The sequence below is a fragment of the Melanotaenia boesemani genome, chromosome 21 (assembly GCF_017639745.1).
Source record: "Melanotaenia boesemani isolate fMelBoe1 chromosome 21, fMelBoe1.pri, whole genome shotgun sequence".
NCBI classification, from domain to species: domain Eukaryota; kingdom Metazoa; phylum Chordata; class Actinopteri; order Atheriniformes; family Melanotaeniidae; genus Melanotaenia; species Melanotaenia boesemani.
Genome location: NC_055702.1, coordinates 10,268,134 through 10,279,190, shown reverse-complemented (window position 1 = coordinate 10,279,190; position 11,057 = coordinate 10,268,134).

Sequence of the window (11,057 nt, the reverse complement as noted above, 5' to 3'; positions counted from 1 at the left end):
TATTCTGTGTGCTACATGTATGTCTGTGGGAGGTGGGAGGTCCAGCACAAGAAAAAAACAGACTTAACAAAATAACCAGTCTTTTTTGCCATGGCTTGTTTTTATCACACTGTCATTTCAAGAATAGTAAAGAGGGCCTGTTTGAACTCAAGTAATTTGCCTTTGCTCTCTATGTGGGTGGTTTTTCTCCACCCCCCACTCTTTTCTATACTGCTTAGTCCAATTCAGGATCGTGGGGTGCAATATTAAAATATTAAATTAATCTGAAAATGCTTTCAGTATCAGTGAAAATGTTATTCACAACTTATATAGAGCCTAAAAACTAACAACGCCACAGTATAAAGTCTATAAAAGTGGCCGTGTCAGTAGCAGCAAGATGGTAAATGTGATATGACTTGTGAAGAATAAAGCATTCATTCTAGCAGGTTTGTTATTAATAGATGACAAAACTAGTGTATCACACATGTGGGTTACTGTAGCTGGAAAATATGTTTCCTTTGCTCTGACAAACTGAGTGGCATTTATTCACAATTTCCCTCATAGAGGGGAAATGTTAAGTTGAGAAAGCTTCCAGTTTCTCAGCACATACTGATGTCCTCAAATATCTTGTTTGATCAACAATAAAGAAAAAACTTAATATTCTCTTTTCTACCACAAACCATCAACTTCTTAATGTTTCTCACCCTGTATTATAAGAAAGACTACTTACAAAATACCAGATTTTTTTTAAATTAAGAGACTACTAGTTTCAACTTATTTGAAAACATAACTTTTAACATGATGCCTTATTTTTTGCTACTAATCAACAATAGCCCATACACAGACCAACGTAATGTAGGTATATTAAGAGGTCTTAATATGTTTGTTTTCATATTGTATTTTTTTTCTTTTTATAAAGCTCTGCAAAGTTTCACAATCCACTTTGTTTATCTTCTTCTCAAAAAAGACACACTCCATGTGTACATGTGCCTCCCTCCTAGCTTTCATGCAGGCTAAATCACAAAAAAGAACTCATACAGTGTTTCACACAAAAACCTAAAAAAGATGCAGTAACAAAAATGTTTTAAAAATATTTATCAATTCTAAATAGAAACAGAAAGAAAAAGGTTTTTAATGGCTGCTTAAAAACAATTCCAAATTACCTTGCAAGAAAAGCATATTTAAATGTTAAATAACTTGCTTTGAACATTCAGATAAACCTTAAAATTCAGTTTAAAGATGCACAATTTAGCATTTGTGTTGTCTGATTTATATTAATATTTTTTACAACTAATTTTGACCATTTACTGATCCTAATATTAATACACTATTTTGCTACATAAATAATTATGAAATGCAACAATATAGACACAGAAATACAGAATATCATTATGGAATAAAAATATACCTGGACTATAATACATAAAAAAAAAATAATAAATAAAAAATGCACAGCAAAATTCCAAAAACATTCAGTAACAGATTATGCCAGCAGGGGGCAGTGTGCTTTGAAATAAACACCAATGAGAACGTTTTAGGGTGAAGAAAAGAAAACCACATAATAAAAAATATTTCTCTAAATTTCACTAAGTAGCAACATAAATCAGATGATTTCAAGTCATTCCTTTTAAAGAGAGACTCAGTGACAGTGCAGTGATGATGGAATACAAATACTGCAGCTGCTGTTAAATAGCACAACTGTGACTCAGATCATAGATCTGGAACTTTCAGCTGTCCTTGTCCAAATCCTTATATGAGCTAAGAGTGAGTTCTTATCCCACAGATGGATGAATTGGTTAGGATATTTCTCAACAATCTTGAGGAATATGTTGAATAAAATCAGAATTTTAACATAGAAATAAACCTAGATTTCTGTTTGAGAAGCTACTCATCACTAAATGTAGCTTTTATACAAAAACTGAAAATGTAAATGCCAATAGTACATACCACATATTTGCAAGGCACAAGTCGTTAAGTTGAGTCATGTGATTTAGGAACTAGAGATAATAATATTAATAATAAAAAAATAAAAAAATAGGGGGGGTCTCTTTTATTCATGTGATTGCTACCCCTCAATAACATGGAACGTGGAACAGAATCTGAGCTATTTTTGCCAAAGAATCCTGTTTCTTATCTTGCAGAAAACATGACCAAGTGACAAAAAGCCTCTTTGTTGACAGTTTTCACTTCCTCAGGGACCCATGGCCATGGTAACTCCTCCCCACCTCACACCATTCCCTACTTTAAAAAATGCTCTGTATGACCGAAGGGGTCACATGAATTATTTAACCCTTACTGACTATCTTATTTTGATTTACCCATGGCTAATTTTATTTTCCCTCCACTCACAAAGCTGTCCATTTTCTTTCTCACTTAATCCGGAACATGAACGAGGGCAGCTAGAGCTGTGACCTTGTGGCTGAAATGCTTTTGTGTGGCTTTGGAAACTGATTTCTAATTATACACTCTGCATTTGTATGTTAAATCAAGTCTTTTGTTCTGCCGCTTTATCCTATACATGCTGAACTTTGTTTATAGTTAACTGTTTAAAACCAGAATTTTAGTGATTTGGCATTTGGCACTACAACTGTTCAGTAATATGCATAATCCATCTTTTTCCTGAATTATGAAATAATAAAAATATAAAGAAGCTTTCATTTATTGCCCACAAGCTACAATATCCAATTATACTCCAAGTCCTTCTTCTGCCATGTAAACACAGGCAGCTGTAAATAAATTTATTGGGGAATGTCAAAAGGCTCATTGAATTGTAAAAACTAGGATATTCATCTGTATGTGCATTTTTTTTAGTGGCAAAAACAATTTAATATCTATGGACGTTTTCAACAACAGATTAGAAAAATTAATCAGCAAACAAATTACTCTCATCAATATGGATTCAGAGCAAACATATCAACATCACTAGCACTAATTTTAGTAATTGGGGAAATGAATGATGCAGTAGATAAAAAAAATCAGCTGTTCTTTATCTTGAAAAGCAATTGACATCATCAATCATGACATTTTAATAATAAAACTGGAATGGTATGGGATTAGGGGGGTTGTATTGCACTGGGTGAGACGTTATTTAAGGGACAGAAAACAATTTATGAAGTTGGGAGAACATACATCATTGTACTTGCGGCGTCCCCCAGGGGTCAGTCTTGGGTCCAAAGTTATTTATTTTATATATTAATAGTATCTGTAGATGACACTAATATTTTTTATTCTAGTGAGAATTAACAGGAGCTAGGGAGAACTGTAATGGTAGAAATGTTCAAAATAAGAAAAATCGGGTTGATGGAAACCAATTATTGAATTTAGATAAAACTAAAATAATGTTGTTTGGTAATTATAAAAACACACAAGTGGGGATACAGATAGATGGTGTCCATTTGGAAAGAGTTGTGCTCATCCAACATCAAAACTTTTTGTGTTTCTGTACGTGGAGTTAAGCTGCGGAAAAATTTGAATGGGGTGCATAAGCAATCCAAGCATGAGCCAGTTAAAGAAGAGGTACACACACTTGGTTTTCACATGATACAGGGAACTAGTTATTGGGGGTTACATGGGGAGTTATATGTTGAAGTTTTAGTATATGTATGAATATTATATAAATGTTATTATTGGTTGTATCTGTAAAAAAGTTCAAACAGGAAGTGAACTGGTATAAAAGAAGATTTTTGCTGTAAATAGAAAAAAGGCTTGGATTAAATAAGCTCATGCTTCATTCTACTCTTTTTCAAATGTGTTGGTTAGCAGTGTTCCATGTAATATGCTAACATGTTTGAAATAAATATTCATTCAGTCATTCATAGTGTGTTCAAAAATCTGTAACTAAGTCATTTTAAAACTTGTAGAGACACTGAAATGATAAGCTTTTATAAGAAACTAAAATCTCTCAAGAGCTCTGTTTATTTTCAGTTATGAAAAGGTTTTTCAGTGGAATGAGAAAGAGTCAAGCTGTATTGGGAACCATCCATAAAGCTGTTCTGCTAGCACTATTTAAAAACAAAAGATTCAAATCGACCATATAAAAAACATTATTTTATAAGGTGCAAAAGTGTGCTCTATGATCTTAGACTATCCATGTTAACAGACTCCTCCCATGCCTCAGTGTGGCTGTTTTTAATAAAAGGAGACAGACACAGAGACAGATGGCCATAAATATACTCAGGGTAAACAGAGTTCCTGTCTGTTTTAAAGAGATGTGCAGAAGATACCAGCCAGCAAGCCAACATTCACTGGCTTGATAATGACTTCTTAACCCTGCTCTCTGTCTCTCTTTTACAGCTTCTTCCTGCACTAAAAACATTCTCAACAGACGGTTGAAATCCACCATGATTCAATCAGTAGCTCTCACTGAAATGTTAGCGTGACACAGTGCCCCCAAAAGTGCATTACGAAGTGTTATCCAATTCCTTCAACGGTCTTTTAAGCAGATATGATTTCAAGCTTTTTTTCTGATATACACCAGATGTTCTTGTGAATGTGGTAAAGACTGAAGAGGTGGTGGGGAGGGGGATTGGTAGCTTGTGGGGAAAAAAATAATTTCGAACATAATAATTAAGCAGACTAAAACATTTTAGTTTGGGGGTCTTTAACAACACCATACATTTTCTTGGTGGACTTGGGACTTGTCTTCTGATGACATCCCCAAGAGGTAATATGTACAGATTAAAAAGTATTGGACCTGAAATTGATCCTCGGGGAACCCCAGATTTTTATTTCATGGATTCCTAAGGAGCAGGTATCCATACCAGGGACCTTATCTACTTTTAAAAGCAAGCTAAAGACTCAGTTGTTTAAGGAGCATTTCCACACTTAGCTCAACTCTTCTCCTCAACAGAATGAGTTAGAAAGATTTGTCCAGCTCTTTGGCTCAACCAAGTACTGAATGAGCTGTGTGCACTTATGCCCAAGTTGATATTGTTTGATGAATTGTGATTTTGTATTTAAACAAAATGACTTACAAAAAACTATATAAAAAAAAAAAAACTAAAAAAAATTAAATGCACTGCCTCTAGCACTACATGACAGCACGTGGGTCCAACTGGACTCACAGTAGCCTGACTACCACTTAATAATGATGTCCCATCTTGTTTGAATTCTTGCTTGTGTTGTTCTTACTCTCAAATGTAAGTCATTTTGGATATTTGGCTAAAAGCGTCTGCTACATGACTGTAGAATAGAAATAGAATAGAATAGATCCAGTAGAACCAGGACTGAAAGTTTATGTGCATCCAAATTACATTTGAGGTCATTAACAATCTTTAAAAGGGAGTCTTGGTACTATGGTTTGTCCTGAAACCAGACTAACATTCTTCCAAGATATTTTTTCTGTTTAAAAACTCATTTAACTGAATAAAAATAACTTTTCTTTGATATTACTTTAAAACGGTAAGTTGAATACAGGTCAGTAATTATTCAAAAACAGTGGAATCTAAACTATTCTTCTCCAGAAGGGGTTTCACCACTGCTGTTTTCAAGGCCCAGGGGAAAACATCCATCTGAAGAGAATAGTCTAAGCTCATACTCAAAGAAACCATTAAATGTTTTTAAAAGCGATGTGGGAATTGGGTCAAAAAGGCAGGTTGTTGGGTTCAGTTAGGAGAAAACTCGACCAAACATCTTTGCATCAACCAGGACTAAACTCTCCAGTGTTTCCTCAGGTAAAAACAACAGTTCACATCTGTTAAGATCAACATTTTGTTGAGATGACTGATTGAATCTAATGGTACTGATTTTATTTTCGAAGTGGTCTGCAAAGCTCTCACATGCAGCGTCTGATGGTGGCATGGAGGACTTGTAAAAATCAGCATTTATTAAATGATCAGTGCTATTAAAAAGGAATTTGGGATTGTTCTTATTGTTAGTAATGCGATTTGAGAAATGACGTGTTCTCTCCCGTTTCACTGTTCTTGTAAATTTTGAGTTGTTCATGTAAAATCTCATAATTGTTAGTTTAGTTTTTCTCCATTTTCCTCTGTGCTCTCCTGCAATTGCGTTTTAGTTCTGTTTCACATTCTACAGTATTGCATATTATATTTTATTTAAGTGCATAAAGAATACAAGTTATATTGTTTCATTCCTGCTTCTGTAGAAGGCCGCAACATCGGTTTTTAAATTTAAAATTATTAATGGAAATCTGAAGTCTATATATAAATTTTCAAATTACAGTTAAACCAGAGTGGCCAGTTAAAATATCATTAAGATATTATTGACAAACATACTACCATGGAAACTACATCTACCATGGAAAAATGATGCATGTCATGATGCATGTCTATACAATAAAAATACTTCATATGGATAGTTACAAATGCATACCAAATGAAAAGAATGTGGAACAAGAGTGTAAAATGGTGGGGTAGAGGTACTAGCCCTTTTGCCATACTGTATCAAGAACCCTATACTCAGTAATCCTGGGTGGGCAACAGTGCATTAACTAAGTATGCTGATAAATAGATGGAGCGTAGTGCATAAACATCTGCAACAGTGGTTTAAACTGAAGTGCAGTAGTGCTGAGGAGGCACACATTAGCCATGATGACGCACATACAGAGACTCACAATGTAAAAACAACACCAACCGTGCTGCTTCAGATTGCAATTAACATCAGTGCTCCAAACGCGTAACAAATTATTTCTCAAGTCAGTGACAGCGCTGCAGCATTATACCATATGATGTAGATGATTCTTTTCTGGTTACACACACCTATTGTCTTGCTGTTGTTGCTATTCATATATATACTGTTTTGATCAGACTGTGTTCTACCAGTTGGATCCACATTTATATAGCCTCAAAGTTGCCCTGTACAGTCAGACAAGCTAATGTCTTCTAAAGTAAAGTATACTGATAAAAGACTCTTTAAAGCAGCACTTTTTGTGCTCAGTGGGAGGAAACATCTTGCTGGCAGTCCTGCAAAATACATAGAACATCTGTTTTTAACAGCCAAACAGCAGAGTTATGTAGAAAGAAGTCAGTATGTCTTTGATTAACCTGTCAGAGCAATAGGAAACATGACTATGGGGTCAGCCAAGATTTCTGTCTCCCTGTTCCCCTCACAGCAGCATGCACATAGAACCATTGTAAACACTGCAGACAAGGACCTTTGATGTGTTTTTAAAATAACTGTATTGCTTGCCTCCCATTTCCAAGTGGGTGACATTGCGGGCAACAAACCAGAGTCTCCACAAACTAGTGTCAAATAAACAGAGGGGGTCTGTATCAGTATCAAATATCAGTTTATCAAAACCTGGCCCTTTTTTTTTTTCTAATAAAACCCTGCTTTATTTGCACAACTTGGCCAAATGCCATAAAGGTTGACACATTTTGTTTTTGCTACATTTCCACCAAACATCATTATAATATGTGGGCTAGTGAGTTTATTACAACAAACCCTCAATTAGTAAATTAAACAGGGAATAGCATATTGCCTGACTTTGTGTCTTGTTGACATCTGCTATTAGAATGACAACATACATAAGCTGCATGATCTACATTGTTCCACTTTAAGAGCTTCATGTGGATTAGTAGAAAACATTTATATGATATACTGCTGTTATGGTTGAATTTCATTAAACAGCTGCTCTCTAACTATTAGCCTTCAGGCGCCAGTCAGCAAGAGAGGCCATAGAAATCAATTTGTGATTTATTGCTGATTGAATATGTGGTCCAAACGCATCAAAGGTTAGAAATGCTCTACAGTCTGCTGGTGCAGACATTTCTGTATCATTACTCTCATTTAGTATCCTTCTTTCTCTGGACAAACTCCTCAGCAAAATTGTTGACCAGTACTGATGCTCTTTGTATTATTTAGTTTGTTGAGTTTTCTTTATCTCAACCAAGGCAGAAGTTATGTTTGTCTCTCTGTCTGTCTGTTTGTCTTTAAGCAACATAACTCAAAAACTAATGGACAGATTTTGATGACATTTTCGGGTAATCAGGAAATGGAAGAAAAAACAACTGATTAGATTTTGGGGGTAATATAGATCACTGCATGGATCCAGGAATTTTTTTAACATTACAATACCCCCTAGAACTGCCAGAGGGGGTCATTTTGACACCCTGCCAATGAAGCATTGAAAAAAGATGAAGGTGGTGTCTTCAGAGACCAAGTTTTTTATTGTTTATAAGTACAGAAAGGCTTGTATTTCAAATAGCAAGTGTCAAATACTTGCTAGCTTACAACATTCACTTATCAACTAACATAGAACTAAATTAAATCATTTTAAAAGTATTTATATTTTTCATAAACAGAGTGAGAACAATTAGAAAAAAGCATATAATACTACAGTAACGAAACAGAGTGCTGGATGTCAGCTGATGTTGATTTATTGTATTGCTCGTTGACAACTCAGTAAAGAATGCACATCGGGTCATTCTGGCATTGATGCAGCTCCAGCAGAGGACCCATGCATTCAGTGCAGCGATTTCCAAAACCGCATCTTGTCAATGATGTCTACTCGTAACTTGGTCCTATTGTTGACCATTTCTCCCCCATATGAGTCTTCCTCGTTCATTTATTGGAGCATAGCCAAAGTTTATACTGCATTCGTCCTTCAGCTTCTGTTCATTTTTTTTTATTTTGTTTTCGGTGGCGTTAGCAGCACAACTCAAAAAGTTATGGATAAATTTTGATTTAATCTTTAGCAAAAGTCAGAAATTGAATAATGAAATAAGTGATTACATTTTTGGGGTGACTCGTATCACTGTTTGGATTCAAGAATCTTTTTTAAGGATTCTTTACTTTGGGAGAAAGGGACCATTTTCCCATCGCAGTTTCTAACTTATCAGATAATGACCATAATCATTGGAAATAAAAATAAAAAAATAAATAAAAAGAAAATAAAGATGACATCAGGGTTGGTGTTATAATTTGACATTGTTTGACCTGGACCATGTTGATGTTCTGGATCTGGTGATCCAGAAGGTTCCAAATATAGAGGGTCCTGGGTGGTCTGATTGGTGTTTATGGGGCTTTTCTTAGGTGAGTGACCCTATGGCTTGGCAGAGGTCTGTACTCTCTGCTTGCTACTAATCTTTGTTGTTTTTGTCCTGAAAGTCATTCTACAGAGAGACATTCCTTTACTTAACCAGGACTTTTATCCAATTTTCTTGTATTTAACATTATTTGACTGACGTTTTTTGTTGTGTTTTTATAGGTTATTTTTTTTTGGTATATCTTGTCTTTCATTGGTCTTATAATATTTCTTTCTGTTCTTGTTCTGATGACTGATTGTTGATATATGATGTGGGTGTGCTACAAATGAATTGCCCTTGGAGATCAATAAAGTTGTCTTGAATCTTTAATCAGTCTCCTTCAGTTCTACTCTTGGCCTCTTTGTTAACCTGATTAAGTCTTCTTGCTTGGTCCAGGAGTTTTGGTAGTCTGCATGTTGTGCCACAGTATTTCAATATCTAACCTATCTGTTTGGGGAGCTTCTTAGTCTTCACTGTAATTCTTGTTTGGTGGTGCTATGGCAAGTTTTCTTTTTCTTTTTTTTAAAAAACTTGTCTTTTCCAGCATTGCAGGAAGCAGAATGATGCTTTTTTTATGTCTTCAAAAACCCCTTTACTCAACTCTGCTGGTCATCCTGCAAATGCATTTTCCTTACAACTGTGGCACCATTTAAAAGGGGAAGCACAAGCTTTCAGACAGTATAAGATTTATTGTCAAGAATGAAGAAATATTCAACCAAACACAAGTTTCCTTACTTTTTGTGCCAAGTTTAGCTAATAGTGTAGCTACAGGGAAACTAGAACCAACAAGATGGGTACATACTGTAGGGGTAATTAGACTCAAGAGCATAAGTAGCAGAGACTGTAACCCCATCTACTTTTTCACTGTGCATGCCACTTGAAAGAAAGACATTTAGTTTTACTAATGATGAATTTCATATCAAATGACAGGCTGATGGGGCATTTTCACATTCAAGATAAGAATTAGGAACTCCTTTCCTTTCAATCACTACTTGAAACACAGAGGACTCCAAGCAAATAATACCTCTCTCTGCAGTTCAACCATAAAAAAATAACAAAAAAGAAAAGCTTTAATTCCACTTGCATTGTTTGTGCTATATAGAAGCACACATACTGGTTACACCCATTTATTAACTTGTTCCCTGCTGATGGGAAGAGATTTTTTCTCATAGCAGTAGTGCAGATGAATAGCGACTTGTTGTTGTGATTAAAGTGTAGCCTGATATGTGAAATTTAGTCAACCTCATAGTGACCATTAGTAACAACTAAGGATTTTTGATACTTGTTCCCATCTGTGTTAAAAGTAAGCAAATACACAGCAGTACACCATCAACACTATGTATAGTGGGGGTGGGGCGCTAATGACCTCGACTAGGGATATTGTGAGTCATTGGAAGAAATGCCTCAGTCCCATCAACACACCATCTAATGTGGAAGCAGAGATAAAAGTCAGAGGTGGGTTCTCTAGTCTCTGGGGCTGAGGCTGCTAAGGCAGCTAAGAAGCACGTTGGTGGCAGAGCCCAGGTGGTGAATGAGATCTGATTGGATTTCCACAAGGTTCTGGATTCTGTGGTTGATACGCCTCTGCAACATTAAGTGGACATTGGAGACAGTGCCTCTGAACTGGCCGACTAGGGTGGTATGAGTATGTTCCGACTACAGGGCGAAACACTCCTCAGCTTCCCTGATCAATTCCATTCAGGGGTCCTGTGGAGAAGTCAGATAGTTGAACCCCGGATTCAGAAGGAACAGTGTGGTTTTCATCCTGGTTGTAAAACTGTGAACCAACTCTACACTGTCAGCCAGGTCCTCAAGGGAGCATGGAAATTCACCCGACCAGTCTACATGGGCTTTGTGGACTTGGAGAAGGCATTTGACTATGTCCACCAAAGAGTACTGTGGGGAGTGCATCAGAAGAATAAGGTGCCAGACCCTCTGATAAAGGTCCATTCTATCCCTGTAAGCCTGGTGTCAGAGCTTGGTCCACATTCACTGATTCAGTTCACTTTCACCCAAAATATGAACAAGTTCATGAACGATCATTCAGTGAGCTTGTTCAGGCACAACACTGCAAGAGGGTAGAGCTTGACACAC